Source organism: Cetorhinus maximus, chromosome 9 (assembly GCF_964194155.1).
Source record: "Cetorhinus maximus chromosome 9, sCetMax3.hap1.1, whole genome shotgun sequence".
Lineage (NCBI taxonomy): Eukaryota > Metazoa > Chordata > Chondrichthyes > Lamniformes > Cetorhinidae > Cetorhinus > Cetorhinus maximus.
This window is the reverse complement of record NC_135887.1, coordinates 39,618,512-39,638,146: the sequence shown is the minus strand read 5'-3', so window position 1 is coordinate 39,638,146 and position 19,635 is coordinate 39,618,512. Positions and strand designations below refer to the sequence as shown.

General features: G+C 45.0%; 1 protein-coding gene across 12 annotated transcripts in view; it reads left to right on the top strand.

Moving 5' to 3' along the window:
• tspoap1 (TSPO associated protein 1) overlaps positions 1-19,635 on the top strand; it is a 307,699-nt gene that overhangs the window by 174,804 nt on the left and 113,260 nt on the right. The window contains exon 1 of one of the 12 annotated variants that reach the window (XM_078548565.1): positions 9,869-9,945. The exons of the other annotated variants lie outside the window; for them this stretch is intronic. The gene's annotated coding sequence lies outside the window, so the exon portion shown is untranslated. Of the gene's footprint in view, positions 1-9,868; positions 9,946-19,635 lie in introns of those variants that run through there. 12 annotated transcript variants of the gene reach the window in all.

The following is a 19,635-nucleotide window of genomic DNA, read 5'->3' as shown; positions in this document are numbered from 1 at the left end:
AATGAAGGCAGTGAGTCCTGAATGCATTCAACTTTAAACGCTGACAGCGTAAGTTAATGCATCAGGTTTTGGCTTAGCAAGAAACAGGAGAACTGATCTGAGGAGTCAGACATAAGTTACTTGGGCGTTGAGTCCTGTAGCCAGTCCTTACAGCAAGAATGCATTCAACTTAAAAGAAGCTAACATTTAAAAGCCAAAAAAAAAGGTACTGCAAGAATGCTGTTTGTTATAAACAGTTTTCAGAAATTGGTCAACTCCACAGGACCGTGAAAACCTGAAATAGATACAATACACTAGTCAAGAGACAGCTAACAAAACCATCAGACAGCACAATTGGATATGCGTCTAAAAGCTGTAGAACTGTAAATAATACCTACAGATTTGGAGTGTCTGGGCGGTTGGAGGCAGACATCATCGTAGGTGTGAGCGGACAATATGGCGAGAAGGCCAAAAATCGGTTTCACGCTGTTGTGAAACCAGCTTGCAATCGTCCAGTCCTCCTGTCGATGGTGGCTGCATTTCCAGCTGTCCAACGTCAGGAACTTAATTTTAATACATTTGCATCTCATTATTGTGCCCTCACACCGGAACCAACCCCCTACGTCACATTTAACCCCCACACCGGCGTGATGTTAGAACAGCATGATTCAAGACAACCTTTAAAAGGCGTGTACCTGGCGACCTGAACTTTGAGGGAAACTCGGAGGTGAGTGCACACAAGCTTGCATAGTGCTTGCAAACATCGCCTGTAGGACGTCAAGGAAGAAGCACCGTGCATTTGGGGGGAGCACAGGCAAGTTCCTTTTTCCAGTCTGGCTTTCAGTGCAATGCAGGGCAAGGGCTGCTATGCAGGTGAGGCCAGGGGGTGGTTTGGCAAGACAGCACGGACTGAAGGAAGTACATAAGCACATGCCGGTGGCTGTGATGGGTGGGCGGTGAGGGAAGTGGCCATGCACTTGTGGAAAAGTAAGCATTCTTCTGCAGCTGAGACCGTTCAGCAGAGAATCCCTTTGTGAAAGGTAGCCATGGTGCCCTCACTGGTGGAGGTGCTCACAGTTCCTTGCACTGTCTTTTTTAAGGTTTGGACCAGTATCCCTCATGGTTTAAGCTAATAGCACAGCCTTGCAGTGCGGGTTAGGAGAGTGCCTGTGCCTGAGCTGAGGGCACAGCGTGCAGTCCAATGGCCGCCAATTGGTCAAGTGGAGTGGGGCGGAGGTGGGTGGGGTTTCAGGCAGCCAATGAGCGCAGTACTCACAAGCCATCCAAGTGATGGCCAGCACTCTCCTGCAAGCGTGAAGGGGCCTTCAGACTTAACCAAGAGAGGTTCTTAGGACATATGCTAACCCACACATCTCTCTCTTTGATCCTGCAGAAGGAGAACATCAAGATCACGGAACCTGGTGATTTAGTTGTATGCCTCATGGCTTGTAGGGAGTAGGGAAGAAGAAGAGTCCGGGAGAGGTGCCTGGTTCAGCAAAGGGAGGAGCACGTCCCCCAATAAAGGAACAGCAGGGCCTGCTGTACATGCAGCTGAAGATCCACAGCGAGCCATTGCTCGTAGGTACCTCGCTAAACCCAGGGCCTATAGACAGCGCCTGTCATTCCTGCAGATGATGGAGAGTTAGTGTCGCTGAAGACTCCATGTGCCTAGGGAACTAGTTGGTCACATATGCCACCTGCTGCAGGATTTGGCACCACGGGGACATGGAGGGCATCCACTGCCTGTGGCCGTGAAAGTGACCACGGTGCTCAATTTTTACGCCAGTAGCTCTTTTCAGGGCTCCATAGGCGACCTGTGCGAGATCTTGCAAGCCTCCACGCACAAGTGTATCCAGGAGCTTGCGACACCATCTTTGCAAAGGCACAGAACTTTGTGCATTTCGACCAGGATCAGGAAGCAAGAGCACTGGGATTGGCACGGGTCCCTGGTTTTCCATAGGTACAGGGTGCCATTGACTGCACTCACATGGTGCTTAGATCTCCCTGGCTGCAAGCAGTCAACTACTTCAACCGCAAGGGCTTCCACTCGCTGAATGACCAGCTGGTGTGTAACCATGACAAACGCATCCTACAGGTCTGCGCACAATTCGTGGGAAGTATCCACGACTCCTACATCCTTGGCAGGGATCAGATCCCTGACATCTCCCAGGGTCCAGAGAGGCTGCAGGGTTGGCTCCTTGGGGACAAGGGCTACCCACAGAGGACGTGGCTGATGACGTCCATGCGGCGGCCTCGGACTGCAGCAGAGCGATGGTATAACAAGGCTCATGCCACAACCTGGACCTTGGTGGAGCAATCGATAGGCATTTTGAAAATGAGGTTCTGTTGCCTCGACAGGCCTGGTGGAGCCCTGCAATAGAGTCCCCAGAGGTTGTCATGCATCATCATCGCTTGCTGTGTGCTACACAACCCGGCGCTGCAACGGGGGGAAGGACCTGGCTGAGGAGGAGATGGAAGAGCTGCACATCTCCTTCGATGAGGAGGACGTTGAAAGGGATGATGGTGATGAGGTCGTCAAAGGTAAAGATGTTGGCGATGAGGCCATTGCACTGTCCAGACGAGGCAGGTGCGCTCAATAGACCCTCATAGTTGCTAGATTCCAGGAGGATGATGACGACATGCAGTGAGAATACTCCATAGATCTTCACATTGCCTCTGTGAATGCCTGACTCCTGTCTGGCTGAGAGAAGCTCTGTAATCAGGGTCCTATCATGGGGATGCAGCCGTGAAACTTTAAATGCACCTGATCCTTTGTCAGCCTTCAGCACCTGACCCATTCAGGAGCGCAGCATCACTGGTCACAGATGCTGAAGAGATGGGGCAGGGGAAACAGCCCCACCTCAAAGTTGCTGAGAGCATGCAGAGAGAATGATGGAACTCTGTGATGCCTGTCCATGACATTCTGGCAGCAATGACAAGCACCATCGTGGTGCAGGCATCGCCAATGTGTCCAGTGAGTGTGAAGCCGGACCATCACTTTGGTCTGAAGGTTACACACTGCACAGGGAAGAGGCCCTGGACTGAGACACCTGCCTTTATCTTGTGCAGGAACCAAGGTTTCACATCTGAGTGACACGAATACTGCTCATCATAACAAAGAGACATAGGCAGGGAGACATTCTTGGGAGTTTATTTACAATAGTGAACATTATGTACAAGTGATTAACACCCATGCCCAGGCTCTGCAACTTCATCATCTTAACCTTCCTAATCCTGCTGCTACGTCTTGAAGCTCCCTGACATCCACAGTGGAGCCGAAGCAGTCTGTTGACAGCCGTGCCTTGTCTGTGATGACTTTGGGATGCGTCCTCTGGAGGGCTGAGATCTGGAGGGCTGAGATCTGGAGGGCCCCGCCTTACTTTGTGCATCCTGCTGTGGGCCAGCTGCATCCTCCTCGACCTGTGGAGCTGGAGCTGCGGGGATCACGGGAAGAGGGGATTTGGATCGGCCAGACATTCCCGGAGTCACCTGGATGGATGGCCCCGGGCGTTGAGCTGCTGGTCCTCCTCCCTATGGGTGCCCGATGGCCCCTAGCTGACTTCTTGAGGAGATGGGGAAGCTGAAATGAGATCCAGCTTCCCCACACCCCTCTCGCATTGACACTGTTAGAGGCCAACTATGGCATCAGCGATGGCGTTCAGCTCGCACAGCAGTGCAGGGCCGATGTCTTGGGCCAAGGTCTCCATGGCGGCCACCATCCTGTCAGTGTTGACTTTGGTGCATTGGCATGCTGGCACTATCACCTTGGACTGAAGGTAGACGGATTCCACCGTCCCTTGCAGTCTGAGGAGTGCACCAGACGTGCATTCCTGATGTTCCCGTGATTGTCTTTGCAGCTGCACCAACTGATTGAGGACCGAGTCCAGAGGCTCATTATCTGTCTCAGACTCAGCAGACTCCTTGCCTCCAGCAGTCCTCCGAGTGCCAGCGACCAAGGATGTCCCTGCCTCCGCCTGCTGTGGAACCGATTATGTGCTGTGCTCACAAGATTGTGATCCTGAGACTGCTCTACATCTATATCCTGCCGAGGTGTGTGTCGCTGCACTGGTGGAGGGCATGGATGGGCATTGTGACAGACCTACAACAGCACTGCCCTCAGGGTCCTCATCCGAGGTGCTATCGGTGCTGGAGATGGGGTCAAGGTTGCCTGAGGGTCAACATGGCAGATGTGCCTAGGAGAGAAAGTGGAGTTTGTTAGTGCTTGGCAGCCGCATCACATACATAACACTGGACTCAGAGTTTCATTGACAGAGGGATAATGCAGGATCCTCACGTGGATGCTTGCTGCCAACCTCACCAACGCTGTAGAAACGGTCCACGACCTCTCTGGCCAGCTCCAACATGCAACTCTCGAACGGAGTGAGAACCTTGATGTCCGGCACTCCACCCCAGGTCTGGGACCTCTCACGTTGATTGTGCGTGATCTTGTCCTGCATAAAGACAGATGGAGAGGGTGTGAGCAAGGTGCATGCCAGCCCAAAGAGAAGGTTGCCAGATGTTCGTGTGTGCTGAGTGGAGCCATGGGCGGGGATGAGGAGGCAGTCTCCAGAGGAGGAGACCAGATGGAGATGTGAGGGTGTGTGAGAGAGAGTGAATGGTGATGTCCCTTGAGCTGGCAGTGAGTGAGATGTCTGTGAATGTGTGATGGGCTTGTGAGTGAGAGTTGAGAGTGATGAGATGGTTGACTTACCCTGACGGCACGAATGAGATCATTCATCCTTTTTCTGCACTGGACGGCCAACCTCTTGTGTGCAGTGTTGGCACTGACCACCTCTGCTACTGCCTCCCAAACCAGAGTGGTGAGACTGATGGGCCTCCTGCTTCCAGAACGGGGATAGAGCACATCGCGGCGGGCCTCCACGGTGTCCAAAAGGTGTTCCAGGGATGTGTCACTGAATCGGGGGGGCTGCACCCTTCTTGGCTTTTGGGGCCATGTCATCACTGGAGCTGTCCTGGGCTGCAAGCATTGAGATGTACGTGTGTGGCTGCAGCTTAAATATGGTGCCTGGAGTGAGAAAGCAGTGAGGTATCAGAGGCCGGCCGCCGACGATCTGGTGTGTTTCCCGTGACTGCATAATTGATGAGGCGGGAAGGGGATGATATAGTGTGAAAACCCGCCATTGCAGCTGGTGGATGAAACGCCTTTTTTTCATGCCAGCTACCGCACAGTGCAAATCTGGGACAATTCCACCCACTGTCTCTGAATGTGCCCCCACATCCCTTGGAAATGCCAATCCCAGAGAACTTTTTGATCAGAACAAAACCTACTGGATATGATAACTAGGATCTTGCTCATCGAAACCACCTTCATATGGACATGGACCATTCATAAACCAGGGTATGAGATTGTTACAACATGTTAAAAGACACAGATTTAGGGAGGGTTAGTGGCAATCTTTGTCACAGGTGTAATTCGTCTGGTAATTTTAAGAAACGTGTGTTTAGCATTGAGGCTACTGGTAGTAACAGCTGAAGGGTCAACAGTAAAAAGTAGCAGGAGACAGCAGTGGCAGCACTGCACAGTGTTGAGCTCTCAGAAAATAAGCTTAATAAGGGAATTGGATGAACGAAAACCAAGCTAAAGGAACAGCTGGAACAGAAGCAGCAATTTTCCAGAAGCAGCAATTCAAGGGTTAACAGCAGCTCATAAGTTACAGGAACAGTGTTTGCAAGTATGATACCGATTTAACTTAAAAGGACAGCAGGGTAAGTTTATGAATGTTACAATGAACTATTATAAAGAGTTGTGACCATTGACCATTTTCTCCATCTGGATGGGCTCAAGTCGAACCTTAGAGTTAGGAGTATAAGAGGGGAGGTGTGGATTCATCTATCTACACGCTCAACTAGACGAAGATGGGGAAACGTTAGAGGAGGATGGACTGGTCATTAATGTCAAAGGCTGCAAACTGAGAAGAGAGGGGATGAAGTCACTCAGTCCCACCATAACTATGGACAATGCACCTGTAGTGCATTTATCAAGCTGGGTTAGTGCTGTTCAGGCTGTGATGCATCTGGGAAAGCACTAGGTAACACATGGATTTATACACTACAACCCACTCCTTCACCAGTGCAGAACTGTATATTTTATCAACTAACATGGAGAGGCCTCAATATCCCACAATTCAACTAAGCACCAGGACAAATCACATGCTGCCAGCACCCTTTCTTCACCCAGTGTTGAATGCGCTCCCTGGCCAACTGGAGTTTATCCTACTGTTTAGTATTGACCTCACTATCAGGTCAATGCTTCATGAATTGTACCATTCAATCATACTGTCTAAGGTTCTCACTGTGAAAGCATAGGATCTTTTCAGACCCCAACAAAAGTTTAGAAGGCAATGGAATGGCTCTTCAGAGTCCAAGCAATATTTTCTAGGCTACCTTGGTCTAATATTAAATATTATGTGAGCTTAATAAATGACTACTGCTTAGTTACTCTGGTCTCAGACTAATTCTTCATGACTCAGCATTGACTGGGGGATTTTTAAATGAATGAGATCCATGTATCAGTATAATTTTAGAAAACGTAAAAGAGCTTATTTGTTGTGATATGAGGAAAAATAAGTTTCTTACTATATTCGTAAGTCCAAGGGATCGAACTGCCTGAAACAACCAGCACATTTAGTATATTTGATGCCAATAATAATTGCAAATGGTCAACACTGTTTGACGGGTTTAGGTGGCTCCCTTTGATGAGAATGGATGGTGTAAATGTTGGGTACTGTACTTGGAATACGATACGCAGGACCGGTCACCATGAGCACCTGAAATAACTCCAAGTGTGAAGGGAATGAGCTTTAAGAATAGATTAAAGAAACTGAATAGCCTAGAAAGAAGGAAGCTAAGGAAGGGTGCCTCACTGAGGTGTTTAAAAAAAAAGTTATGAATGTTACTTTAAAATATTAAAATAATAAATATTAATAAAAGTGAAAAATGTAAATTATATATTGGAAGGGATTTCTTCATACAGAAGGTGATAAATGTCTGGTATAATCTGCCAGATAGGGGAGTAACAGAATCACAGATTTGGAGGGGGTCTTCAAACTATAATTTAATGCTAAACCTGAAAAGTTGGAATAGGAAAAGGAAAGGTGAGCTTAATGACCTTTCCTCGTTCCTTGTTCTTATACTATTTCAAGGAATGAGGATGACTGTACAGCTGCCACTTATAATATAGCTGGTTAAAATACCATCAGTTTGTAGTGGTTATAAGCACCTGTGTCTGGGTTTAGATTTCAAAGCAGTGTGGATTGTTTGTAACTTCATTATCTGGTCACTATGCTACAACTTGTAAGCTTGGAATCTAAAACCTAGCCTTGTGCCAAAGTGTTTGCATATTCACTTCGCACCTCCTGCCTCCACAACCACTGAGGGTTCTTTGTAGCTGCAGGCTGCAACCCTTGAACTGCTTGTTAAAAGTTGTATCGAATTAATAAGGATCTTGCAGTATCATATTCTACCTATGGTCAGACCTCACACCAAGCCTTACTGGGACACTTAGTTCACCCTCTACCCAAGTGCTTAATCTACTCTTAATACTAATTTCAAGATTGCCCTTAAACAACAGATCTGGTTCTGGGTTCTTTCACTGTAGCTACAGTCTGACTTTCACCCTAACTGCTCACATATGGCCTATCTCTGGCACCATTCTGCTGCCTATAATCTGATAGTGACGCCAGTCCCCTCATCCACGCCTTGTTACTTCTGGACTTGTCTATTCTAATGGTTAGCCTCCCACCTTGTAACTTCTGTAAACTTGATTATCCAAAACGAGTTCTAACTTGCACCAAGCCCCTTTCACTCTTCACCCCTGTGCTTGCTGACCTATATTAGCTACTGATTAAGCAGTGGCTTGATTTTAAAATTCTCATTCTTGTTTTCGAATCCCTCCATGGCCTTGCCCTTTCCTATCTCTCTAATTTCCTCCAGCCCCACAACCCTCCGAGACATCGACACTCCTCCAATCCTGGTCTCTGGAACGTCGCTGATATTAATTGTTCAATTGCTCTGGTGGCCATGTCTTGATTTGTCATGGTCCTAAGATCTGGAGTTCCTTCCCTAAACCTCTCTGCCTCTCTACTTCTCTTTGCCCTTTTAAGATGTTTCTTAAAAACCTACCTGTTTGACCAAGCTTTTGGTTATCTCCTTATGTAGCTTGGTAATGTTCCTGTGAAGAGCTTTGAGATGATTTATTGTGATGCATGTGCAATATAAAACAAGTTTTTGTTGTTCTAGTCTGGCATAGCATCAATAAATTACCTATAATGTAATTCTAGCCATGAACATTCTGGACGTTACCATTAATCAGAAACTTAACTGGACCAACTATATAAATACTGTGTCTACAAGAGCAGGTCGGAAGCTGGGAATTCTGCAGCGAATAACTCACCTCCTGACTTCTCAAAGCCCGTCCACCATCTACAAGGCAGAAGTCTGGAGTGTGATAGAATACCCTCCACTACTTGCCTGGATGAGTGCAGCTTCAACAACACTCAAGAAGCTCGACACCATTCAGGACAAAGCAGCGAGCTTGATCTGTACCCCATTAGCAACCTTAAACATTCATTCCCTCTGCTGCCAATACATGTGGCAGCAGTGTACTAATTACAAGATGCACTGTAGCAACTTGCCAAGGCTCCTTCAACAGGAGCTTCTGTGACCTCGATCACCTAGGAGAACAAAGGCTACAGACACATTGAAACACCATCACCTCCAAGTTCCCCTCAAATTTACACAGCATCCTGACTTCAAATTACTTCGCTGCTGCTTCTTTGTCGCTGAGTCAAAATTCTGGAGCACCGTCCCTAACAGCAATGTGGGTGTACCTACTCCACATGGATTGCAGCAGTTCAAGAAGGCAGCTTGCCACCACCTTTTCAAGGGCAATTAGGGATGGGCAATAAATGCTGGCCATGCCAGCGAGGCGCTCACCCACGAATGAATAAAAGAAAACCTGACCCCTTATCAACTATCTAAATCTAACACTGACTCCAAACAATTGGCCACAATCAGGCAACATTCACTTACCTACAGTTTCCATCCTCATATTTAAGTTTCTTCATGGCCTCTCCCCCCGCTTTTTCTAACCTTTCTCAGTGTTACAATTCCTCACCCCCATTTCAAGAATTCTTTGCTCCTTTGACGCTGAACTCCATCACACCAGTGACAGTCATGTTTCCAGCCACTTAGGCCCCATACTGAATTTCCTCCCAATAACCATCCATCTCCCCACTCCCCTCTATTTCATTAAGACCTTTCTTAAATCCCTCCACAGTGAACCAGCTTTTTGTCACCCTTCCTAGCATTTCTTTGTTTGGCTCGACATCTATTTTTGTCTGATTATACAATCCTGTGAAGTGCTTTGGACTTTTTTCTACGTTAAAAGCACTTTATAAATGCAATTATTTTTTAGGTGTCTTTATGTCGTGATGAGTGTCCTACTACACCCATCACCAAAAAACTCTGGAGGAATCTTTTAACAGAATTTCTGTCTATACTTAACCTGTGCATGTTTCCCCCTCCCAATCAGCAAATGAAGGAGAGATTGCAGCAGAGCTGTTAGCAGTGATGATACCTGATAAGACAGTTATGCGGATTTAGACCCTACCATGCTGTGCAGGAAAAGGAGGGGTAGGGCTGGATCAATGCACCCATCACTGCTGTAGTATGGGCATCATTTACTGATCTCATGTCTATTATCCTGCTCTAACATGTGATAGTGAATATGATCCTCATTTCTCCTGGGGAAGGGGAATATTGTTGATTTTCCTGAAGAATGCTGAAATGGAAAAATGTTTGCCTCACTCTCCATTTGAGCCAGTGAGACGGCCCTATAAATCCTTCGTCTGTTGCTTGGCAGCAGCAGGGTCTTTGCCTAGTTAGATACAGCACCACCAACATAGGCTCTACATTCATACAGCCTGAATCACAAAGACAAAGCAGGTAATTTTCAAGAGTTTTTTTTCCCCACTGGTATTTTAGTTACGAAAGGCTTTTTTTTTGGTGGAGGGCAACTTGGATTTTGGTCTGTTTGACCAAGAGTTCGCTGATAATATTCCTGATTTCTGGCTTGCTGTTACTCTGTTACAGAGCTGGTCATTTTTAATGTTGAAGTTATTACTGATTCATTGCAGACCACAGCACATTCAGTAGCACACTGAAATATCGTACTTGCTGTAATACAACACTTAATGTTTATTGTTCCCCTAGTGAGTCCACATAAAGCAGCCTGTCTGTGCTGCACCCTAGCTGTAACACACCCTTTACATGGCTCCCAAGGGCAGTGTTGTATAGAGGTTTATTGTTAGTTGAATTAAGTCTGCTCCTGGTTTTGTTTTATAATGTAGTTCTTACCTCTGGCAGTTGAGTATTGATAGGAATTGTGCCCTGGGTTTGCAGCTAAGTGTTTCTGTGACCTTGTAGCCACTCATTAAGGTTGTATTATTGTAGGCATAACCAGGAAAAGAGCACAGGCCCCAATATGAAGTAACAGTGACAGAGAATGTGACACTGGAGCTAAACATTCAGCTCATTTATTTAAAGTGCCTTATTTTGAATTAATTAGTGAACAGTCATTTCCTGTTAAGACATTGGGTCTGTTTTACAAGAAAATAATTTTTGTCTGAGCCCAGAGTCAGCTATATTTGGGAGCAGTTGTTTCTGAGTCTATGGCAGCTATTGTTGGGCGCGTTTTATATCTTAGACCTAGGGTCAGGTATCCACTGGGAGCTGCTTATGTTTGAGATCCAGGATTCGCTGTCCACTGGGAGTGGTTTGTGTCTGTGATCTGAAGGTGGGTGTCCACTGGGAGTTGTTCGTGTCTGTGACCTGGGATTGAATGTCCACCTGGAGTGGTTCGTGTCTGTGACCTGGGAATGGGTGGCCACTTGGAGTGGTTTGTGTCTGTGATCTGAAGGTGGGTGTCCACAGGGAGTTGTTTGTGTCTGTGATCTGGGATTGGGTGTCCACTGGGAGCTGTTTGTGTCTGTGATCTGAATTTGGGTGTCCACTGGGAGTGGCTTGTGTCTGGGATTGGGTGTCCACTGGGAGCAGTTTGCTAAGTCCATTGAAGATTGGCAACTAATTTAAAAAATCATCAGGGGAGAGATGAGAGCAACATAAAGTTGTGGTTATTTATGATAACTGTAGTATAATTTGATAAATTCGATGTTGTGTTTCTGTGTGTTTTAGGGAATTTTGATACAGTGTACTCTTTCTCTGTTTTTTAATGAACTACCTGGGAAAATCATTACATTTATAGTTAAATACCAATGATAGGCGTGTGCCTCTGAAAGGGTTAACTGAGCTCTTGCTCTATACCGAGGTAACTTGCTGTTTTACTGGGAATACAGTAGCTGAGTCAGTGAGAACTGTGCAGTTCTATGCTCAGCTATATTTTCAGATAGAGATTCACTGTATAAAATTAATACCTGTATTAATATTTCATGAAGCAGATGGATTCTGAGTAAACAATGCTGTGCATTTATTGCAAGGAAATGGGAAACAAGTTGCTGCACCAGGTGCAGGCAAATTATTCACCAAGTATATTTTCAAAGTAACCTAACTGGTTTGCTACCTGCTCTTTTATAAAGCTGATTTTAACAGGTAGAGATAAGAACCTCTTTGTAACAAAAAGCAACAATGGACATGGCTTGAATTATACCAGGGAATCATAGAGAGGCAGGTTGGATTTTCCTATTCCTCAGTTCCCTGGGGCTATCCAGCTGGGATACTCAGTTCATAGTTTCAGTTATTGTTGGTGCCACTGTGCAGATGACACAAATTGGGGGTTTAGTTAATACTGAGGAAGACTCCAACAACATAGAAGGTAACACCAATAAGCTTGCAGAGTGTAATTGACAAATGAATTTTAATATAGATAGGCGTAAAGTGGTGCATATTGGTAGGAACATAAGAAATAGGAACAGGAGTATTCTGTTCAACCCTTCAAGCCTGCCCCACCATTCAATAAGATTGTGGCTGATTTACCTCAACTACACTTTCCCACACTATCCCTTTATTTTCTGAGTATCTGAAAATCTATTGATCTCTGTTTTGAATATACTCAACAACTGAGCATCCACAGTCCTCTAGAGTGGAGAATTCCAAAGTTTCATTACCTTTGAGTGAAAAAATTTCTCCTGATCTCAGCCCTAAATGACCCCTTATCCTGAGCCTGTGACACCGATTTCTAGATTTCCCAGCCAAAGGAAGCATCATCCTAGCCTCAATCATGTCAAACCCTTGAAGAATTTTATATGTTTCAACGAGACTACCTTTCATTCCTCCAAATTCTCACAAATAGTGGTCTAATTTGCTCTATCTCTCCTTGTAAGACAATTTCCTCACCCCAAGAATCAGCCTGGTAAATCTACGTTGCACTCTCTCCAAGGCAAGTATATCCTTCGTTAGTTAAGGAGGCCAAAACACTACACAACACTCTAGGTGTGGCCTTACAAACGTCCTGCATAATTGCACCAAGACTTCTTCATTCTTATACTTCAATCCGTTTGTAATAAAAGCTAACATACTATTTGCTCTCCTAATTGCTTTCTGTACCTGTGTGTTAACTTTCTGTGATTTGTAGACAAGGGTACCCTGATCCCTCTGAATACCAACATTTCCTTGTCTTTCACCATTATCTCATAGGAAGAATAAGGAAGCCACATATTACTTGCTAAATAAGAGTCTAAATGGGTTAGAGGAGCAAAGGGATCTGGGGTACATATACAGAAATCACTAAAAATAGTATTACAATAACTTAAGGCGATTCAAATAAAAGCATTGGGGCTCATTTCTAGAGGAATAGGTTTGAAAGGCAGAGAAGTTATGTGAAACTTATATAGAACCTTGCACATGGTTTTAGCAGAGAGTACTATGTGTAGTTCTGGTCTCTATTGTTAAAAGGACATAGAAGCACTGGAGGAGGTGCAAAAATGATTTACAAGGGCAGCACTAGAACTGAGGAGGCATACTTATAAGGAAAAGTTAAAGCCTGGAGCTCTTTTCTCTAGAAAAGAGGAGGCTGAATGGTCTTTCAATTTATGAAGGGGTTTGATAGGGTAGAAAGATGATTCTACTTGTGGGGAAGACCAAAGTGTAGGATAGACGACAATATATCCAATTGGAAATTCATGAGGAACTTCTTTACCCAGAGAATGGTTGAAATCAATACTAAGAGGACTAGTAGAGGCAACTAGCAAAGAATTTCAGAGAAGCTAGGGAAACACATGAGGGAGAAAGGAGTAGGAGATTGTGCCAATAGAATTGGATGAAGGAAGGATGAAGGAGGCTGATGAGGAGCATAAATATTGGCAATGACCAGTTGGGCCAAACGGTCTGTTTGGCATAATGGTGTTGTGCATGTATGTAATTCTATGTGTTACTTCCTTATTTTTCTGGCCCTGATCAGCAAACATCAACTACATTGCCATACTCAGATAGGAAGTGGAGAGCCTTTTATCTTCTGTGGCCTGCTGAAAGAAGTGATTGGTCACAGACAGGCAGACACTGGAACTGCTTTTTATGCTGTTAAGTTCATGAACATATAGTATAAATAATGAGGCAAAAACTTGTGGTGCCAGGCATCCTCTCCTTTTGCACATGATGTACACCTCTATATCAGGGGATTGGAATTTCATGAAATCATAATATGTAATAATAATATGGCAAGTGACACAATTACATCGTCAGACTATCAATCTAGGTCAGTTCCTGGTACAAATCCTGCCTGATGTAGTGGGTGTCCAGGGGTGCTCGGCACAGGTGCTTGCAACTGTAAGTCTAAAGAGCCCAGTAAGAAAATTCATTCAACAGTTTTAAGACCACTTCTGTACTGCTATCTTTTGGGCTAATTTCTGCTGAGACACTGGACCTCATGAGCCCCTGTGCCAGTTGATGCCAATTGATTACTTATATCAGTAGATTTTCTAAAGGCAATCATGCTACCTGATGTGTTTGGACAAATAAGAGGACCAGTGAAGGATGGCAGGCACGTTAGACTACACAACAGGTACACTGCTTATTCACTCGTACCCACATGTTAACATTTGCAAACAGGGTTAACCAGATGGGTAGCATGCAAGGAAGTTCCTGTTGTCAAAGAATCCTGCAGTAGAACCAATGACACCATTAAAAATGTGTGAATGTTTGACCCGTCATAATGTCATGCTTTCAGCCATGCTCCTTCAAGTAGGAGATAGTTTGGGTGCAGACTAAGTACATTTCTATGAGGGGAAAATGAAGGGCATCCAAAGGTAAAGTTCCCTGGATGACTAAAGAAATTGAGATTAAAATGAAAGAGAAGGAGGAGGCTTATGGTAAATGTCAGGTTCATAATACAGTGGAGAATCAAGTTAAATGCAGAGGAGAACTAAAAAATGAAGCATAAGGGGCAAGACAGTGAGTGAGAAAAGATTAGTGGACAACATAAAAAAGAACACTCAAGTCTTTTATAAAAACATAACATGTAAAAGGATTGTGAAAAGATTAGAGGGACCAAAAAGGAAGTCTTCAGACAGGGTCATGGCTGAGGTACTAAATGAATGTTTTACATCTGTCTACATAAAGAGGAGGGCACTGCCAATGCTACAGTAATGGAGGAGGCGGTGGAGAAATTGGATAAGATAAAAATTGTTATAGAGGAGATGCATAAAGGTTGGCACTGCTCAAAGTAGAAAAGTCGTTCTGTCCAAGTTGGGTTACATCCTAGATTAATAAAAGCAAAATAGAGCTGGAGATCTGAAATAAAAAGAGAAAATGCTGGAGAACCTCAGCCGGTCTGGCAGCATCTGTGAAGAGAGAAACAGAGTTAATGTTTCGAATCGAATATGACCCTTCTTTGGAATGCCTAGCATACTAGCAAGTAAGGGTGAAAATTATGGAGGTTCTGGCCACAATCTTCCAAAGCTCCTTAGATATGTGAGTTGTACCAAAGAACTGGGGGATTGCAACTGTTGCACCACTGTTCTAAAAAGTGGAGAGGGATAAACCTGGCAACTACAGACCAGTCAGACTAACATCGGTGGTGGGGAAATTCCTAGGAATCATAATCAAAATTGTGATCAACTGTGATCATAAAATTAATTGTAACTTGCAAGAGCATTGTTTACTAAATGACAGCCAACACGGATTTGTTGAAAGTAAATTATGTTAGACAAACTTGAAGAAATCTATCCCTGATTTTCTCCATCACATTGCCAATGAACTTTGCTGCACACTACGCTATAGGAGCCCTTGCTGCTATTGTTGTTCTCCTTCTGTTCTCTGGTTATAGTTAGCCCTTTAAGGTTAATACCATGGGATTTTTTTGCATCCACTTGAATATTTACGGCTATTTTATTTAATTTCCTTTATGTGCATCCATTGTCTTTCCCCTTTCCCTCTTTCTTTTAGTCTGTTCCTTTTTAAATGCTATTCATCTTTAACATTTTTCAGTGGCTGCTAATATAGATAGACACATATGTATATTTTTTAGATGATTAGATGAGGAGGAATATAAAGAGGTACAATTTGGCCTCAGGTGAGTGTGCCTGTAGATAAATGTTACAGAGAAAATGAGAAGGAACCGTAACCACGTGAAATAAAGTAGTAGAATAGATAGAGCAGCTAATTTTTATGAATACTGCACGTGCACTTATAACAATTGTAGAATTAGAAGAAGGTTTGTTGTGAGAGAAGTGAAGTGTAATTGGAGTAACAAAGACCTGGTTAAACTAGAATGTTGACTGGAAGATTAAACTGACAGGGTATAGAATTTACAAGAAGGATGGGTATAACAAAGCAAGAGGAGGGATGCAGCAAGATTATGTGTCAGTAGGAGAAAATAATGGAGGATTTTTGGCTGACGCAGCAGAGAAGGCATGGTTTTAAATTAAGGATAGATAAACAAAGCAGGTGCTTTTGGCTGGCGTATACTGACTCGACTGGAGATGGAAGAAAATAGACAAATGCTTTTGCAGGTCATCGATGGATGTGGAAAGAACAGAATATAAATCACGTGGAATTTCAGTTGGGAAGATACTGCCCGAAGAAAACATCAGGGGAGCAGCTAAAGAGCATTTCATTATTACAGAGTTGATGCAAGATTACCTTCTCAATTTGTGGAATAGCCAAATCATGCAGATGCTATCCTGGACCTACTCCTGCAAAAATTAACTAGGTGTGGTATATAAAGTAGGAGTAGGACTGTACAAGATCACGTGAGAGAAACAAAACTTGATAAGTCTGGAGGAGAGAAGAAAGCATACTGGAGTTTTTCAGAAGTGTTACTGTCATAATGGGGACAAGTGAAATTCAGCAGATGTTAGTGATGAATAGTGATAAATCCTCAGCAATTTCATCACACACCTCAACTTTTTGACTTCATTATCTCCTTGTCTTCCCTCAACCTTAACTTTCATATAAACACTTCACCTATATCCTTGTGAAGCCCATCATTTCTTGTGACTACACATTGTGATATCTCAGCTACTGATGAGGGTATTTCTACCCCTATATTGTTGAACCTTCTTCCAATCCCACTTTTTTTCAGCTTCCATCCATGGAAAACATTCTTTCCATCGACCTCAAAAATTAACTCTCAGGCCGGGATTTTCCAGTCTCACCTGTGGCGGGAATTGTCGCAGGTTCCAAACTCCCTCACCTTTTTCCCTCCACCTCTTCCTTATAGCTCTGTCATCTGTTGCCCCCCTAAATGTAGTCACGTCAGAGAGATGCAAACCTGGATATACCTACTGCACAGCTACCTATCATCAATCACCAAATCTGGCTTAACTACATTGAGCATTAATTTGTTTTACATTCCTTAGTCTAAACTGACTATTTTCTTTTATATTCATTCATGGGATGTGGGCGTTGCTGGCTAGGCCAGCATTTATTGCCCATCCCTAATTGCCCTTGAGAAGGTGGTGGTGAGCTGCCGCCTTGAACCGCAGCATATGGTGTGGATATATCACAGTCCTGTTAGTGGGGGAGCTCTAGGATTTTGACCCAGCAACAGGAAGGAACGGTGATATTTTTCCAAGTCAGGATGGCAAGTGACTTGGAGGGGAACTTGCAGGTGGTGGTGTCCCCATGCATCTTCTGCCCTTGTCCTTCTAGATAGTAGCTGCTGTGGGTTTGGAAGGTGCTGTCTAAGGAGCCTTGGTGAGTTCCTGGATGCATCTTGTAGGCCGTACACACTGCTGCCACTGTGTATTGGTGATGGAGGGAGTGATTGTTTGTGGATGGGGTGCCAATCAAGCCTGGATGGTGTCAAGCTGCTTGAGTATTGTTGGACTCATCCAGGCAAGTGAAGATTATTCCATCACATTCCTAACTTGTGCCTTGTAGATGGTGGGCAGGCTTTGGGGAGTCAGGAGGTGAGTTACTCGCTGCAGGATTCATAGCCTCTGACCTGCTCATGTAACCATAGTATTTATATGGCTAGTCCAGTTCAGTTTTTGGTCAACGGTAACCCCCAGGGTGTTGATAGTGGGGGATTCAGAGGTGGTAGTGCCCATTAAATGATGAGGGGCGATGGTTGGATTCTCCCTTGTTAGAGATGGTCATTGCCTGACACTTGTGTGACATGAATGTTACTTGCCGCTCGTCAGCCCAAGCCTGGATATTGTCCAGATCTTGCTGCATTTGGACATGGACTGCTTCATTATCTGAGGAGTCACAAATAATGCTGAACATTGTGCAATCATCAGCGAATGTCCCACTTCTGACCTTCTGATGGAGGGAAGGTCATTAATGAAACAGCTGAAGATGGTTGGGCTGGGGACCCTACCCTGAGGAACTCCTGCAGTGATGTCCTGGAACTGAGATGACTGACCTCCAACAGCCACAACCATCTTCCTTTGAGATAGGTATGACTCCAATCAGCAGATTCCCCCCTGATTCCCATTGACTCCAATTTTGCTAGGGCTCCTCGATGCCACACTCAGTCAAATGCTGCCTTGATGTCAAGGGCAGTCACTTTCACCTATTATTCCAGGACGATTCCTGGGAGAGCCCGAACCTCATGTTTTTCATGACCAAGAGCGTACTTTAACACCTATCCCTTTATAACCTCCCCTCAAACACTAAATGTAAGGATTTCATGCACTGTAATCCAAGACCCTTGTCACTTTGCATTTTAATTAAACCACAAAACCCTGGAAATACTCCGCAGGTCTGACAGTATATGTGGATGGAGAAACAGAGTTAACATTTAAGGTCTGTTAACATATGCCCCTGTGTCCCTTTGTGTTTTCTAACCCACCTCTCCTCTTGTTTAATTGAAGCTCATCAGCTCCATGAGTCCTACTTCCTGTTTTATTATTTACTTCCCACTATATACTGTATGTTCGCTCAGTTCCCCTTTCTGGGCCCCATGCAAACTGCCATTGTCAATGATTCTCCATTTCTTTGACACCATTACATTTCCCTTTAAAACACTTATCATCACCATGTCTACCCAAAAAAGGTGACATTCTCAATCTTGTTCAATTACCTCCCCATCCGCAACTTGGCTTTCCTTTCTGAAGTCTTTAAGTGTATTCTTGCCCCCGAGTTCCATACCAATCTCTCCTGAAACTCCTGCACTAAATTCCAAGGCTTTATTCTTTTCCATAAAGCCCTCCATGGGGCAACCACCCTATTTCTGCTACTTCCTTCAGTCTGATATCTCTTGGGAAAAGCTCCATGTATTTGACTGACCTCCTGTGCACCTCCTTTCTTTACCCCACCATCAGTTATAGAGTTTTCAGGCATCCCACACCTACTCTTTCTCACTCCCTCCTTGCAGCTTTCCACCTTGAAATTCCCCCTCAAAACCAAGTTTCAGATTTTGCTTCAAATTTTCAGCATATGTGGTGCTTCTTCTTTTCTCCCCTCAGATTGACACTCTCAGCTTCATGTGTCTTTTAAACTGCCACCGAATAAATCACCACAGTCCCGCAGCCATTTAACAAAGAGTGTTAATTAGCTGGAAATGGGACTACTCCCCCTCACTCAGGAGAAAATCACATCTTATTGAGCTTCTGGCCATCTGACTTGCCAGAAATTCTGCAACCCCAGCAGTACCACCAGGAGCAGTGGCCACTGCTAGGACTACAAGCAGTCTCACCAGCCTGAGTGCCAGACCCGTCCAGGGTGTCTCAGTGTGAACAGGAAGGGAGGTTGGGGGGGCAGCTGGCGGGGAAAAGGGGGATGAGGGTCATGATGGCAAGGCCAGTCAAGGAGGGAGCACCCGGGGTGGGGTGGGGTTGGGCACCCGGTCTGCAAAGGAGGCCAGAGATGGAGGTGCTTTCCCCTCCCCCCATCCCTGAATTCCTTTTCCCGGCCCCAAAATTGTGGCCAGGCAGAAAGTGGCCCTTAAGTTGTCTCAATTAGGCTGAGGCCGGATGGGCCACCCTCGGCCTTGCCATACCACATAAAGTTGTGGACAAACCAAGGTCGGCAGGAAAACCACCCAGGGAATTTTACGGGCCAACCTGCTTGCAAACCCGCTTGTTCAAGAGTTTCTCTCTCATTCCACACTCCCACAAGCCCCACATGCCCTTGACTTGGGGCACACAAGAAAATTCCCCCTATGTCACCGTTTGTAGGGGTGATCCAAGAGTTGTTTTCATTTCTTCACTGTTAGAATACACCTGCCCCTCACAT